Genomic DNA, 17535 nt, shown 5'->3' with positions numbered 1-17535 from the left:
CCCGGTTTGCCGCAATATAGACAGCATCGCTCCCTTACAAACACTCGGATCACCTGAGAACCGTTGGGGAGGCGGCAGACGAGGTTCAGCCAGGGGGTTAACTGCCACGGGCACTTGAATCTGATGAACTGGAGCAGAAGCGGTTGCAGGGGAAAGTTGATCAGAAATCTGCTTTATGGAAGTCAGCATCTCCGACAGAAGTTGAGAATGTCCAGCCAGTAAGGCCTCTTGCTGAACCAGAGCAGCTTCGTGACGTTGGACAGTCCCCTCGTGGTGGGACAGCATGGGAAAAAAGTCCTGGGTACTGGCTGCCTCTGGGTTCATTTTAATGGCTCAGTGTTTCTGTCAGGACCCGGTGAGAGAAACAGTCACTAATAGTCGGCAGAACCCAGAAGATGAGGTAGACTCAGCAGTACTAGAGATGGTGGTTTAATAAAAGGACAAGATCTTCAAGCAAAGAATATAAATCCACCACGTCCAAAAATAAAGCCAAGAGGCACAAAATGGATATCCTCCAAAATACAAAGAAACTCCACAAAGTGGTAAAAAACAGCAGGGAAAAACAAACCTCAAAAGACTACTCAAAAATACACAAGCACTAAACCAGAGAACCTCTGGAAAATCCAATAAGAGAAATATATGTTCACAACAAGGCTGGGGCTGGGTGCTAACATACAAACACTGAGCAAAGAACTGAGGAACACACAGGGTTTAAATACTAACAAGGGAACGACACACAGGTGCAAACAATAATTAGAGCAAGGAAAAAACAAAAGGTACAAAAAAGGCGCAATGGGGACATCTAGTGACCAAAACCTGAACAGTCCTGGCCAAAACCTGACAAAACGCACAAAAGTGCTGCTTGAATGAATGCTTACGAGCCTGCTGCTGCCTACCACTGATCAGTCAGACTGCTCTATCAAATATCAAATCATAGACTTAATTATAACATAATAACACACAGAAATACGAGCCCTAGGTCATTAATATGGTCAAATCCGGAAACTATCATTTTGAAAATAAAACGTTTATTCTTTCAGTGAAATACAGAACCGTTCCGTATTTTATCAAACGGGTGGCATCCATAAGTCTAAATATTCCTGTTACATTGCACAACCTTCAATGTTATGTCATAATTTGGGCCAGGCGGCCCAAACTGTTGCATATACCCTGACTCTGCGTGCAATGAATACAAGAGAAGTGACACAATTTCCCTAGATTAATATTGCCTGCTAACATGAATTTCTTTGAACTAAATATGCAAGTTTAAAAATATATACTTCTGTGTATTGATTTTAAGAAAGCCATTGATGTTTATGGTTAGGTACATTCGTGCAACAATTATGCTTTTTTCGCAAATGTGCTTTTGTTAAATCATCCCCCATTTGGCGAAGTTGGCTGTCTTCCTTAGGAAGAAAATAGTCTTCACAGTTCGCAACGAGCCAGGCGGCCCAAACTGCTGCATACACCCTGACTCTGTTGCACAGAATGCAAGAGAAGTGACACAATTTCCGTAGTTAAAAGAAATTCATGTTAGCAGGCAATATTAACTAAATATGCAGGTTTAAAAATATATACTTGTGTATATATACAACATTTTGTTATTTTGTATCGTTGTAAGTGTTCACTGTTTCGTTTTATTAAACACGTTGAGCACTGGCTACGCTGCGTGTTGGTCCGATCCCTGTTACACCCTCTCTTCTCGTGAAGAGGATGAAGGCTGCCGTTACACACATATCCTATTTAAAACAAGTTGTTTGGTTTTGATTCGAATTTGATTAGAATTATTCACTAACTTTTTAAGCCTTATCAAGAGTGAATTTAATCTTCCTCCCCCTCCTCCCCCCTCCTCCCTCTCTGCGGATGACTTCGTCAACCATTTTGAAAAGAAGGTCGACGACATCCGATCCTCGTTTGCTAAGTCAAACGACACCGCTGGTTCTGCTCACACTGCCCTACCCTGTGCTTTGACCTCTTTCTCCCCTCTCTCTCCAGATGAAATCTCGCGTCTTGTGACGGCCGGCCGCCCAACAACCTGCCCGCTTGACCCTATCCCCTCCTCTCTTCTCCAGACCATTTCCGGAGACCTTCTCCCTTACCTCACCTCGCTCATCAACTCATCCTTGACCGCTGGCTACGTCCCTTCCGTCTTCAAGAGAGCGAGAGTTGCACCCCTTCTGAAAAAACCTACACTCGATCCCTCCGATGTCAACAACTACAGACCAGTATTCCTTCTTTCTTTTCTCTCCAAAACTCTTGAACGTGCCGTCCTTGGCCAGCTCTCCTGCTATCTCTCTCAGAATGACCTTCTTGATCCAAATCAGTCAGGTTTCAAGACTAGTCATTCAACTGAGACTGCTCTTCTCTGTGTCACGGAGGCGCTCCGCACTGCTAAAGCTAACTCTCTCTCCTCTGCTCTCATCCTTCTAGACCTATCGGCTGCCTTTGATACTGTGAACCATCAGATCCTCCTCTCCACCCTCTCCGAGTTGGGCATCTCCGGCGCGGCCCACGCTTGGATTGCGTCCTACCTGACAGGTCGCTCCTACCAGGTGGCGTGGCGAGAATCTGTCTCCGCACCACGTGCTCTCACCACTGGTGTCCCCCAGGGCTCTGTTCTAGGCCCTCTCCTATTCTCGCTATACACCAAGTCACTTGGCTCTGTCATATCCTCACATGGTCTCTCCTATCATTGCTATGCAGATGACACACAATTAATCTTCTCCTTTCCCCCTTCTGATAACCAGGTGGCGAATCGCATCTCTGCATGTCTGGCAGACATATCAGTGTGGATGACGGATCACCACCTCAAGCTGAACCTCGGCAAGACGGAGCTGCTCTTCCTCCCGGGGAAGGACTGCCCGTTCCATGATCTCGCCATCACGGTTGACAACTCCATTGTGTCCTCCTCCCAGAATGCTAAGAACCTTGGCGTGATCCTGGACAACACCCTGTCGTTCTCAACTAACATCAAGGCGGTGACCCGTTCCTGTAGGTTCATGCTCTACAACATTCGCAGAGTACGACCCTGCCTCACACAGGAAGCGGCGCAGGTCCTAATCCAGGCACTTGTCATCTCCCGTCTGGATTACTGCAACTCGCTGTTGGCTGGGCTCCCTGCCTGTGCCATTAAACCCCTACAACTCATCCAGAACGCCGCAGCCCGTCTGGTGTTCAACCTTCCAAAGTTCTCTCACGTCACCCCGCTCCTCCGCTCTCTCCACTGGCTTCCAGTTGAAGCTCGCATCCGCTACAAGACCATGGTGCTTGCCTACGGAGCTGTGAGGGGAACGGCACCTCCGTACCTTCAGGCTCTGATCAGGCCCTACACCCAAACAAGGGCACTGCGTTCATCCACCTCTGGCCTGCTCGCCTCCCTACCTCTGAGGAAGTACAGTTCCCGCTCAGCCCAGTCAAAACTGTTCGCTGCTCTGGCACCCCAATGGTGGAACAAACTCCCTCACGACGCCAGGTCAGCGGAGTCAATCACCACCTTCCGGAGACACCTGAAACCCCACCTCTTTAAGGAATACCTAGGATAGGATAAAGTAATCCTTCTAACCCCCCCCCCCCCCCCCCCTTAAAAGAGTTAGATGCACTATTGTAAAGTGGTTGTTCCACTGGATATCATAAGGTGAATGCACCTATTTGTAAGTCGCTCTGGATAAGAGCGTCTGCTAAATGACTTAAATGTAAATGTAAATGTAAATCTTGCTTATGACAACATCTGGTATGTCCATGGCTGAGACATGGCAGACAATGCAATTTCACAGTAGGCCCCTATATCAGTGCAAATGCTATGTTTAACAATATATTTTCATGCAATTAGGCTTCTTACTATGTTGACTGAAAATATGTTCAACATGTTTAGAAAAGACGGGATAGGCCTTCATGCATCTTGTTATTTTGTTTCTGTAGGCCATTTAACAAACTAGGCTTATATGGACTAACATTCAAATTGGAGTTGATGAAAACTCAATACATAAAATACTGTAAATACACTACTTGAAGCAACCATATAGTTAATCATGGACCATTTTCTGATTGGCCAGTGAGGGGTCATGCCTAAGTTTGTTTTACTCACTGCTTTAGCACACTCTGCCAACCCGGATGTCTGAGCCGTGTCTGAATCCTGGCTTAGGAAAACCACCAAAACTCCTGAAATCTACATCGCTAACTATAACATTTTCCGCCAAGATAGAACTGCCAAAGGAAGCGGTGTTGCAATCTACTGCAAAGATAGCCTGCAGAGTTCTGTATTACTATCCAAGTCTGTACCCAAACAATTCGAGCTTCTACTTTTAAAAATTCACCTTTCCAGAAACAAGTCTCTCACTGTTGCCGCTTGCTATAGACCTCCCTCTGCCCCCAGCTGTGCCCTCGATACCATATGTGAATTGATTGCCCCCCATCTATCTTCTGAGCTCGTGCTACTAGGTGACCTAAACTGGGACATGCTTTTAACACCCCGGCCATCCTACAATCTAAGCTTGATGCCCTCAATCTCACTCAAATTATCAATGAACCTACCAGGTACAACTCCAAATCTGTAAACACGGGCACCCTCATAGATGTCATCCTAACTAACTCGCCCTCCAAATACACCTCTGCTGTTTTCAATCAAGATCTCAGCGATCACTGCCTCATTGCCTGCATCCGTAATGGGTCTGCGACCAAACGACCACCCCTCATCACTGTCAAACGCTCCCTAAAACACTTCTGCGAGCAGGCCTTTCTAATCGACCTGGCCGGGGTATCCTGGAATGACATTGACCTCATCCCGTCAGTAGATGATGCCTGGCTATTCTTTAAAAGTGCATTCCTCACCATCTTAAATAAGCATGCCCCATTCAAAAAAAATATTTACTAGCGTGTTCAACCTCTCTTTCGTATCGTCTAAGATTCCCAAAGATTGGAAAGCTGCCGCGGTCATCCCCTTCTTCAAAGGGGGTGTCACTCTAGACCCAAACTGCTACAGACCTATATCTATCCTACCCTGTCTTTCTAAGATCTTCGAAAGCCAAGTTAACAAACAGATTACCGACCATTTCGAATCCCACCGTACCTTCTCCGCTATGCAATCTGGTTTCAGAGCTGGTCACGGGTGCACCTCAGCTACGCTCAAGGTCCTAAATGTCATCATAACCGCCATTGATAAGAGACATTACTGTGCTGCCATATTCATCGACCTGGCCAAGGCTTTCGACTCTGTCAATCACCACATTCTTATCGGCAGACTCGACAGCCTTGGTTTCTCAAATGATTGCCTTGCCTGGTTTACCAACTACTTCTCTGATAGAGTTCAGTGTGTCAAATCGGAGGGCCTGTTGTCCGGACCTCTGGCAGTCTCTATGGGGGTGCCACAGGGTTAAATTCTCGGGCCGACTCTCTTCTCTGTATACATCAATGATGTCACTCTTGCTGCTGGTGATTCTCTGATCCACCTCTACGCAGACAACACCATTCTGTATACTTCTGGCCCTTCTTTGGACACTGTGTTAACTAACCTCCAGACGAGCTTCAATGCCATACAACACTCCTTCCGTGGCCTCCAACTGCTCTTAAACGCAAGTAAAACTAAATGCATGCTTTTCAACCGATCACTGCCCGCACCTGCTCGCCCGTCCAGCATCACTACTCTGGACGGCTCTGACTTAGAATACGTGGACAACTACAAATACCTAGGTGTCTGGTTAGACTGTAAACTATCCTTCCAGACTCACATTAAGCATCTCCAATCCAAAATAAAATCTAGAATCAGCTTCCTATATCGCAACAAAGCATCCTTCACTCATGCTGCCAAACATACCCTCGTAAAACTGACCATCCTACCGATCCTCGACTTCGGTGATGTCATCTATAAAATAGCCACCAACACTCTACTCAACAAACTGGATGCAGTCTATCACAGTGCCATCCGTTTTGTCACCAAAGCCCCATACACAACCCACCATTGGGACCTGTACGCTCTCGTTGGTTGGCCCTCTCTTCATACTCGTCGCCAAACCCACTGGCTACAGGTTATCTACAAGTCTCTGCTAGGTAAAGCCCCGCCTTATCTCAGCTCACTGGTCACCATAGCAGCACCCATCCGTAGCACGCATTCCAGCAGGTATATCTCATTGGTCACCCCCAAAGCCAATTCCTCCTTTGGTCGTCTTTCCTTCCAGTTCTCTGCTGCCAATGACTGGAACGAACTGCAAAAATCTCTGAAGCTGGAGACTCATATCTCCCTCACTAGCTTTAAGCACCAGCTGTCAGAGCAGCTCACAGATCACTGCACCTTTACATAGCCCATCTGTAAACAGCCCATCTATCTACCTACCTCATCCCCATACTGTATGTATTTACTTATCTTGCTCCTTTGCACCCCAGTATCTCTACTTGCACATTCATCTTCTGCACATCTACCATTCCAGTGTTTAATTGCTATATTGTAATTACTTCGCCACAATAAAATAAATGCCTTGACACACCTACAACTTGTTTATTCATCAAAACTCAACCCTTTCACGCCACCACCAGCTACTGCGCCCATAACTCTGCGCTAAGATTTCCCATTGTACGAGATTTGTTCAAATAGAGCCCTCAGACTTTTGCATAAATAATGCAATGATGTCAACAGGAGATTTTGGCATAAAATCCAGTTAGGCACAACGACCTCCAGATTTGGACCTCACTGACCCTTTGTGCTGGGAATGTGGCTGTGTATTCTCCTATGGTAAATCACCATGTCTGTCTAAAAAATGGCAACCTATTCCCCATTTAGTACACAAAGAAGTGCACTATATAGAGATGAAGGTGCTATTTAGGATGCAGCCCATCTTAGCTTTCAACAATCACAGACCCTGAGTTGCCTAACATTGGGAGCATGAAGTTCACTGGAAGAGGATTTGTATGTTGTATTCACTATCAGCACATTGCTCCTTGAGGAGAAAATGTGCTCTGCTGTTTTCGACTGGGGTTATCCTCCTATTAGCCTTGTATTTTGTCCTCTTGCCCTACTTCACTTGTACCCTGAGGATTGTGTATGTGCATGTATGTTTGTGTATTCGTTCGTATGTGTGCATCAGTCCATTCAATACTGTCCTTGCCCATGAACTAATCTCACCCTCTTACAGTAATTTCCTCTCATCATGGATTCCCCAAGATTTGACAGCTTTCAGATTTCCATAACGTTTAGCAGCCTGCGCCTGTTGACAGAACGACCAACAGTTATCACATATTTTTGCATCCAGTATTGTTTACTTGCCAACACACACAAAGGAGTCAAGCATATTGAGGAGAAACAGCTGGCTTCTGGTGAACGACCAAAGGGCTAAGAAGTCTTGACCTGACCAGAATAACTGTTGCTCATGTGCTGGTGGAGAAACGCCACGTGTCCCACTGCTGCTGTTTCCCATCACTGCTACTGTTTCCCATCACTGCTACTGTTTCCCATCACTGCTGCTGTTTCCCATCACTGCTACTGTTTCCCATCACTGCTACTGTTTCCCATCACTGCTGCTGTTTCCCATCACTGCTACTGTTTCCCATCACTGCTACTGTTTCCCATCACTGCTACTGTTTCCCATCACTGCTACTGTTTCCCATCACTGCCACTGTTTCCCATCACTGCTACTGTTTCCCACCACTGCTACTGTTTCCCACCACTGCTACTGTTTCCCATCACTGCTACTGTTTCCCATCACTGCTACTGTTTCCCATCACTGCTACTGTTTCCCATCACTGCTACTGTTTCCCATCACTGCCACTGTTTCCCATCACTGCTACTGTTTCCCACCACTGCTACTGTTTTCCATCACTGCTACTGTTTCCCATCACTGCTGCTGTTTCCCATCACTGCTACTGTTTCCCCATCACTGCTACTGTTTCCCATCACTGTTACTGTTTCCCATCACTGCCACTGTTTCCCATCACTGCTACTGTTTCCCACCACTGCTACTGTTTCCCATCACTGCTACTGTTTCCCATCACTGATGCTGTTTCCCATCACTGCTACTGTTTCCCCATCACTGCTACTGTTTCCCATCACTGTTACTGTTTCCCATCACTGCTACTGTTTCCCCATCACTGCTACTGTTTCCCCATCACTGCTGCTGTTTCCCCATCACTGCTACTGTTTCCCCATCACTGCTGCTGTTTCCCATCACTGCTACTGTTTCCCATCACTGCTACTGTTTCCCATCACTACTGCTGTTTCCCATCACTGCTACTGTTTCCCATCACTGCTGCTGTTTCCCATCACTGCTACTGTTTCCCATCACTGCTACTGTTTCCCATCACTGCTACTGTTTCCCATCACTGCTACTGTTTCCCATCACTGCTACTGTTTCCCATCACTGCCACTGTTTCCCATCACTGCTACTGTTTCCCACCACTGCTACTGTTTCCCATCACTGCTACTGTTTCCCATCACTGCTGCTGTTTCCCATCACTGCTACTGTTTCCCCATCACTGCTACTGTTTCCCATCACTGTTACTGTTTCCCATCACTGCTACTGTTTCCCATCACTGCCACTGTTTCCCATCACTGCTACTGTTTCCCACCACTGCTACTGTTTCCCATCACTGCTACTGTTTCCCATCACTGCTGCTGTTTCCCATCACTGCTACTGTTTCCCCATCACTGCTACTGTTTCCCATCACTGTTACTGTTTCCCATCACTGCCACTGTTTCCCATCACTGCTACTGTTTCCCACCACTGCTACTGTTTCCCATCACTGCTACTGTTTCCCATCACTGATGCTGTTTCCCATCACTGCTACTGTTTCCCCATCACTGCTACTGTTTCCCATCACTGTTACTGTTTCCCATCACTGCTACTGTTTCCCCATCACTGCTACTGTTTCCCCATCACTGCTGCTGTTTCCCCATCACTGCTACTGTTTCCCCATCACTGCTGCTGTTTCCCATCACTGCTACTGTTTCCCATCACTGCTGCTGTTTCCCCATCACTGCTACTGTTTCCCATCACTGCTGCTGTTTCCCATCACTGCTACTGTTTCCCCATCACTGCTGCTGTTTCCCATCACTGCTGCTGTTTCCCCATCACTGCTACTGTTTCCCATCACTGCTGCTGTTTCCCATCACTGCTACTGTTTCCCCATCACTACTACTGTTTCCCATCACTGCTGCTGTTTCCCCATCACTGCTGCTGTTTCCCATCACTGTTGCTGTTTCCCCTCACTACTACTGTTTCCCATCACTGCTGCTGTTTCCCCTCACTGCTGCTGTTTCCCCTCAGTGCTGCTGTTTCCCATCACTGCTGCTGTGTCCCATCACTGCTACTGTTTCCCATCACTGCTGCTGTTTCCCATCACTGCTGCTGTTTCCCATCACTGCTACTGTTTCCCATCACTACTGCTGTTTCCCCATCACTGCTGCTGTTTCCCATCACTGCTGCTGTTTCCCCATCACTGCTGCTGTTTCCCATCACTGCTACTGTTTCCCCATCACTGCTGCTGTTTCCCCTTACTGCTACTGTTTCCCCATTACTGCTGCTGTTTCCCCTCAGTGCTACTGTTTCCCCATCACTGCTGCTGTTTCCCCATCACTGCTGCTGTTTCCACTTACTGCTACTGTTTCCCCATTACTGCTGTTGTTTCCCCTCAGTGCCACTGTTTCCCCTCAGTGCTACTGTTTCCCCATCACTGCAGCTGTTTCCCATCACTGCTGCTGTTTCCCTGTCACTGCTCAAAACTACCCAGGCATTTAGTTAACCACACCAGTGGCTGTTTGGGAGCTAGGTCAAGTTGTTAACAGAGTGCAGAATTTATATTAATTATAGGCTATCTGTCTATCTCCCCCTATATTGAAGAGTATCTGATGGTTTAACCCTTTGTACAACAACACTAAATATATTGTTTCTGTGCAACACTCTAAATATATTGTTTCTGTAAAACAACAAGCTAAATATATTGTTTCTGTAAAACAACAAGCTAAATATATTGTTTCTGAACAAGAACACTCTAAATATATCCTTTTTGTACATCAACACTAAATATATAGTTTCTGGACAACAATACTCCAAATATATTGTTTGGGGCACATGGATTGTTGCCTTTGATTATTTGATAGTATGACATTTAAGAAACATTTTTTTTATGCCGGTCCAGGGCCCAAGGGATAGTACTTGGTTTCCTAGGTGATCTAATGACCTGCCTAGCTGATAGAGAGACGGGTGTTCTGAGTTATTTTTAATGTGGAACCTATATGAAGGTGTGGGGCAGTCAGACCAGGGTTCAAATGCATGTATATTAAATCAATACTTATTTTCTGTGTATTTGAGTATTTTCAAATAATGTGGCGGAATCAACTACTTCTAATTTAAGTATAAGCAATTGTTTTCTAACAATTTCCTATAAATACTATTTTCAAACTATTTTCAAATAGTTGTTTCCAAATAAGTACATGTACGTGACTGTTTGGCTCAGTTAACAGAGCGTAGAACTTGTAGGTTCGATCACTAAAGGGGTACAGCGTATCTGAAAAGAACACTCTTTGGCCAGACTTTGCATGCACTAAGCCCACTGTAACTAGCTTTTGATGAAAACCCATGTTGAATTGCTAAAGGCCTATTAGATGACACCTGAGAAGTTGATTCTCTGAGCGGAGTTAGACCAACCTATATTTGCTATACACTAATATTGTAGAACAGTGTAGCCTGCATGTGAAAGTTGACACTTGTTTGTTTTGTGCATAATATCAAATATTTCCTAAATAGGCAATAAGAATATCAAAGAGGATCATATTTATTTGCCTCTTTTCTCAAATATCATATCAGAAAACTATGATACAAATCATCACTGATCAAGAACTTAGCAGTAGACTACTGAGTATCAACAAGTTCCACCAAGTAGGCCGATGTTTGACTAATAGAATTGTATTTTGAACTGCCAACATTGATTTGATTTCGGTTTAGTTGCTTCACCAAATAAAAAGGAGGTGGGCGATTTGCATTTTAATAGTTGATTCTTTAATTAAAATCAGACTGATAAATAATATGACTTTATAATATTGAGCATGGAAAAGTGATACCTCTTGTTGGTATTCCTTCTCATGGTTCATACATGACAGCTCTTTCCACGTTCATTCTCCACGTAGCCGTATAATCCATCAGTACTAATGAACCGTCAGTATCACCACACCGGTCCGGGCAGACTAGATCTAGACCAATCAACACGCAACCATTTCTGGGCCAAATCAAGTCCGGACCAGCCCCGAAAATATACCTATGATTGGCCCATATTTAGTCCATCCAGGCTGGCCTTGTTTGGGGGCGGAGCTCATTAGAATAATACCCAGTGTTCAGTTTACGTAACCATTACTGAGAATATTGTTGTAGTTAATATGTTCTGTTGGTTATTTTAACATGATCACTACCTGTTCTAAAGCTTTTGAAAAGGCTACCATAAGTGCAAGTGACGAATAGGAGCAATAAAATATACTTCAACTTTGAACTTGACACGCAGTAATGCTTTCTTCATTGACATGTAGAAAGACATTCAATTATGTGGGGTTGAAATTTGGCCGTAGAAACATTGACCAAAAATGTTTCACCAGTTACTTCAAATGGTGATATAGTAACTGGTGAAACCTTTTAGGTGGATGTTTCTACGGCCCTAGACTAATAAGGAGAACATCCAATGCTTATACTATATTCTTCGATAGACATAGAAGTATGCTTTGTAAGCTTACTCTGTGTTCCTCCCAAACAGGACCCTATGCCCTATAGCAGAGATGCACAATTGGCGGACCTTGGTCCGGGTCCGGACCGAGAGAAGGTTTTATCTGGACCTCGACACATTTCTCATAAATAATTGTTAAATTAAATAATGATGAAGCAACACTTTTTTTCAATGTACACATACTGCACTGGCTCAGCGCAGCTGGGAAGGTCCCAGAGAGCGCCCCATACTACTGTGTGTTGTCCACTCACGTGCGTTATTTAAATCACTTCACGAAACTCAGCCAATGTAAGCGAATGTTTACAATGCATGTTAGGAGACTGATGTTGTCAGAGAGAGAGAGACAACGAGAGAAGCAAAAGCGGAACGAGAGGAGAAATTATAGAATGGCGTGCGCAAAAGTCAGGAAAGTTGATGCAGAAAATCAAGCTTTCAAAGAGGAGTGGGCAGACAAATTTGACCATGTTTGGCTCCATGTACAGTTGTGAGTCTTATTTCTCCACTATGAATGATGTATTCAGAATAAGTACCATTCTAGACTCACCAATGAGCACCTACATATGTGCATGAGAATGGCACAGACTCCATTCCAGCCAAGGTTCAAATTACTGGCAGGGCAAGAAACAGCCCATTTCTCTCACTAAAGAAGAGAGATGGAGAAGTGAAGTGTGAGAGAATAGGAAACCTGTGGTTTCTTATGTGTTCAAAAATCAAAGCATTTTTTTCAGAAACAGGCACTTTTGTTATTTTTGTGTGAAGATGCGGCCTTGTTTTGCTTGAAATGAGAACACTTGTGATAGGCCTACTTTTATGTATGATTTGGCTGCATATTTATTTTACCTCATGTTTAATGTGTCTGCATTGAAAATGTGCAATAAATATTGTTGAAATGTTATTGAAATGTAGTACTTTGTTGATTAGCTATACAGCTATAAGAACTACATATGCCACCAAATCATAACGCACGTTAGACATTTTAATACTTTGGACCTTTGGGGGGAGAAAATGTTAGTCGCTGGACCTCTTTGAATTCTAATTGTGTACCCCTGCCCTATAGGGTTCTGGTCAATAGTTGGCCTAGTGCACTATATAGGGAATAGGTTGTCATTTGGTGATGGAAATAAAGGCCATGGGTTAAGCTCTGTTGAGAAAACGCTCAGTCCTCTCCCCCTCTGGAGCTCCAAACATGAAAGGCTACTTTAATCTTTCAGAGCACAAATTCATTGTCTGACCCCATTTGTCTTCTCTGACACTCCATCCTTACCCATTCTCCTTACAAGCCTATTTAGCCAGCGCTAACATCCAAGCATAGCATATGAATCATCACTCAGTGTGACTTTTATATCTTTTTCAAGCTACCCGTGCTCCTCAGCTCATTGTTTTCTCTGCACTGGAGACAGGTTACTCATGACTGCAATTGCCCAGAACCTTGTTCTTGATGTGGCTGTGTCGCTGTGTGGAGGTGATTACTGCTCTACAGCAACGGCAGTATGGCTCCGCGGTGACCCATTTCTCAGACCGATAAGCGTGTATGATTAGGAAACTTTCCGAGGTGCAGCATCATTCTGGGTGTGAGTCGCAAATCCACTTCTACGGAGACGTCTGGCCCCATATAGGGAGGGAAGAAGAAGGGGATAGACGTTTCCTTTTGATGGACCTCCCTGTCTTTCCAGGATAACAACAAAGTGTAGATCAGTGTGATATCAGAGAAGATTGGTTTCTGTTGCAAAAGTGCCTTGTCTAGACATGAAAACCACTATATAGTTCAGAATCTGACTGATCGCATCAGTTCTTTCTGTGTACTGACACCTTATGTACCAATCTGTTGCAGACTACCTGACTGCTAGTATGATGAATAGCTTAATTTGACCTCACACACTCTTAAAACAGTAAAACAGTAAAAACACTTTCTTTGGACTTGATAAAGGTGTGATAGTCTTGTGCAGGGCTTTCTCCTATAGAGCTAAGTAAAAAAAATATGGAATGTTCTGCCAGGGCAAGAAACAGCCCATTTCTCTCACTAAAGAAGTGAGAGAAATGTGACAGATTCAGATTTGGTCTCAACCTTTAAAGGGATACTTCAGGATTTTGGCAATTAAGCTCTTTATGTATACTTAACAAAAATATAGATGCAACATGTAAAGTGTTGGCACCATGTTTCATGAGCTGAAATAAAAGACCCCAGATATTTTCCATACGCACCGAAAGCTTATTTCTCTCAAATGTTGTGCACACATTTGTTTACATCCCTGTTAGTGAGCATTTCTCCTTTGCCAAGATAATCAATTCACCTGACAGCTGTGGCATATCAAAGGCTGATTAAGCAGCATGATCATTACACAGGTGCACCTTGTGCTGGGGACAATAAACGGCCACTCTAAAATGTATAGTTGTGTCACACAACACATTGCCACAGATGTCCCAAGTTTTGAGGGAGTGTGCAATTGGTATGCTGACTGCAGAAATGTCCACCAGAGCTGTTGCCAGAGAATTTAATGTTAATTTCTCTACCATAAGCCGTTTCCAATGTTGTTTTAGAGAATTTGGCAGTACGTCCAACCGGCCTCACAACCACAGACACGTGTAGCCACACCAGCCCAGGACCTCCACATCCCGCTTCTTCACCTGCAAGATCGCCTGAGACAAGTCACCCAGACAACTAATGAAACGGTTTGTTTGTACAACCGAGGTATTTCTGCACAAATTGTCAGAAACCGTCTCAGGGAAGGTCCTCACCAGGGTCATCGTTGTCCTCACCAGGGTCTTGACCTGACTGCAGTTCGACGTCATAACTGACTTCAGTGGGCAAATGCTCACCTTCGATGGCCGCTGGCATGCTGGAGAAGTGTGCTCTTCATGGATGAATCCCGGTTTCAGCTGTACCAGGCAGATGACAGACAGTGTCTATGGTGTCGTGTGGGTGAGCGGTTTGCTGATGTCAACGTTGTGAACAGTGCCCCATGGTGGGGGTGGGTTTATGGTATGGGCAGGCATAAGCTACGACAAAGAACGCAATTGCATTTTATCAATGGCAATTTGAATGCACAGAGATACCGTGACGAGATCCTGAGGCCCATTGTTGTGCCATTCATCCACAACCATCACCTTATGCTTCAGCATGATAATGCACGGCCCCATGTCAGAAAGATCTGTACACAATTCCTGGAAGCTGAAAATGTCCCAGTTCTTTCATGTCCTGCATACTCACCAGACATGTCACCCATAGAGCATGTTTGGGATGCTCTGGATCGATGTGTAGGACAGCGCGTTCCAGTTCCTGCCAAGATCCAGCAATTTTGCACAGCCATTGAAGAGAAGAGGGACAACATTTCACAGGCCACAATCAACAGCCTCATCAACTCTATGCGAAGGAGATGTGTCACGCTGCACGAGGTAAATGGTGGTCACACCAGATACTGACTGGTTTTCTGATCCATGTCCCTACCTTATTTTTAAGGTATCTGTGCCCAACAGATGCATATCTCTATTCACAGTCATGTGAAATCCATAGATTAGGGCCTAATTTATTTATTTAAATTGATTGATTTCCTTATATGAACTCTTAGAAAATGTTTCATGTTGCGTTTATATTTTCTTTCAGTGGACTTCCCCAGAGTCAGATGAACTCATGGATACCATTTATGTCTCTGTATCCAGTATGAAGAAAGATAGAGATAGTTTTGTGAACCAATGCTAACCAGTGTTAGTGCAATGACTGGAAGTCTATGGGAAACACTAGTTAGCAATTTCGCTAACACTAGTTAGCAACTTCCTTCAACCTGCTTGCAGAGACATAAAAATGAGTTCATATGACTATGGGGAAGTAGATGAAGGGCTTCATTGCCAAAATCCTGAAGTATCCCTTTAAATCTTTACTGAAGACGAATTAATCTCTTCAGTAGGTCCTATGATTGAGTGTAGTCTGGCCCAGGGGTCTGAAGCACGAACCACCCTTGCTGTCTCTGCCTGGTAGGCTCACCTCTCTCTACTGGGATTCTCTGCCTCTGACCCTATTACGGGAGCTGAATCACTGGCTTGCTCACGCTCTCCCATGCCGTCCTTAGGAGGGGTGCATCACGTCTAGCCAGGCTTTTTCGCTATACTTGACCTGAGTGGGTTGAGGAACTGACGTGATCTCCCTTTCTGTCCTCAGGCTTGTGCAGTGAGCGAGATTTTTGTGGGCGATACTCTGCCTTGTCTCAGGGTAGTAAGTTAGTGGTCTGTTGATATCCGTTTGGTGGTGTGGGGTATGTGCTTTGGCATCGTGGGTGGGGTTATATCCTGCCTGGTTGGCCCTATCCGTGGATAACTTTGGACGGGGCCACAGCGTCCCCCGACCCACCCTGTCTCAGTCCCCAGTATCTTTGCTTCAATAGTCTTTGCTTCAATAGTCTCTCTCTCTCTCTCTCTCTCATCATTCAAGTCCCCCACATACGCAAGGTAAGTAGTTTTGTAAGTTATGAGACTCTGCTATTTCTCTCTGAGATGTCCTCCTCTTCTTCACAGCCTGACTTTCCATTCCAGCCTCCTCTTCTCTCGCTCACGTATGAATCAACTGGAGCTTTCAAATCCCCCTCAGTGAACCCTCGGAGGCAGATAAGCATTTGAAGGAAGAAAAAGACCAGGGATGTGGAGAGCTGTGCTGAATTCTACAGAGCTATAGCGTATATGCTGGAGACACACACTCACTCATGCATGCATGTACATGCTCGCACACACACACAGGTGGAATTAGATCCCCCCCCCAAGCCAGACTGAGATCTGAGTCTGTGGGTACCTCAGGTTATCACCTACCAGCAGCACAGGGGTAGTTGGAGCTATCGCTCATGCTCCCAGAGAGGGGAAGTACTCAAGACAAGTCGAACAAGGCAAACGTGGGCTTAGCATGATAACAATAACTAAGGTGGTTAAGTTTTGAAGAATTAAACTTTGGAGAAAGTAAAGTTATGTGACGTTATCTGGAGGGATGGATTCCAAAGTTGCTAAACAAGATAGGAGTAGTGTAATATGGTAATTTAGCAGATGATTCAAAGTGATTTACAGTTGACACATGGTATTCAGTACAGTATTTGTATGGCAGCTGCCTGTGGGCATTGCTTGGAGATAGGGATGGGGAAATCTAATCCTCAGGATCTGAATTCCTGCTGTTTTTCTGAAGTATTCGTGTCACTGATTGGCCAGAGAGTTTTCTCACCTGGGACATGTTCAGAAGTAAAACATTGTTGAACGTTGCAGATAGAAATGTCATGAATAAGAGACAAAATGATTCATTATTCTACATGTCATAGTCAGGCATGTTTGTTCTACAGTATATATTTCTACCCGAATGTTATGCCCCTGATGTCCCAGGTCTCTGACGCAATGGGAAGGGTGAACACCAGCAATGCTGGCGACTTCGACATCTAAATTAGTGTACCCCTGGCTTATGTGATAGCCTACCATACCTTTAGGCTCACCTCTATTTCCCTCCTACCGGCAAGTTGTAAAGATCCCATCCTCTTTTGTTCTGTCCAGTCTCACAGTCCCAAAGGAGGCGCGAAGACACTGTGCTTTCTGAAGCAGAAAAACCACAGTGCAGAAAAACCCATTACCTTTGGAAAATAAGACGCCGCTGGTCCACAGAGCAGAAATTGCTTGAACAATCCCCCCTGATCTCAGTCCCAGAAAAATAAGTAAAGACGATTCTGAAAGTCAAAAACATACCAGGTAAATAATAATGTGAGAAAAGGGCGAGAAGAATGCCAGCCAGGCAGTCCCCATGTGTCCATGTGCAGAGAGGGGCTTTAGACCTTACATACCCCAACAGGTCGGGGGGGGGGGGGGGGACATGCAGAGATCAATGCA

Source organism: Salvelinus alpinus, chromosome 5 (genome assembly GCF_045679555.1).
Source record: "Salvelinus alpinus chromosome 5, SLU_Salpinus.1, whole genome shotgun sequence".
Taxonomy (NCBI): domain Eukaryota; kingdom Metazoa; phylum Chordata; class Actinopteri; order Salmoniformes; family Salmonidae; genus Salvelinus; species Salvelinus alpinus.
Note: the sequence above shows the minus strand (reverse complement) of the source record.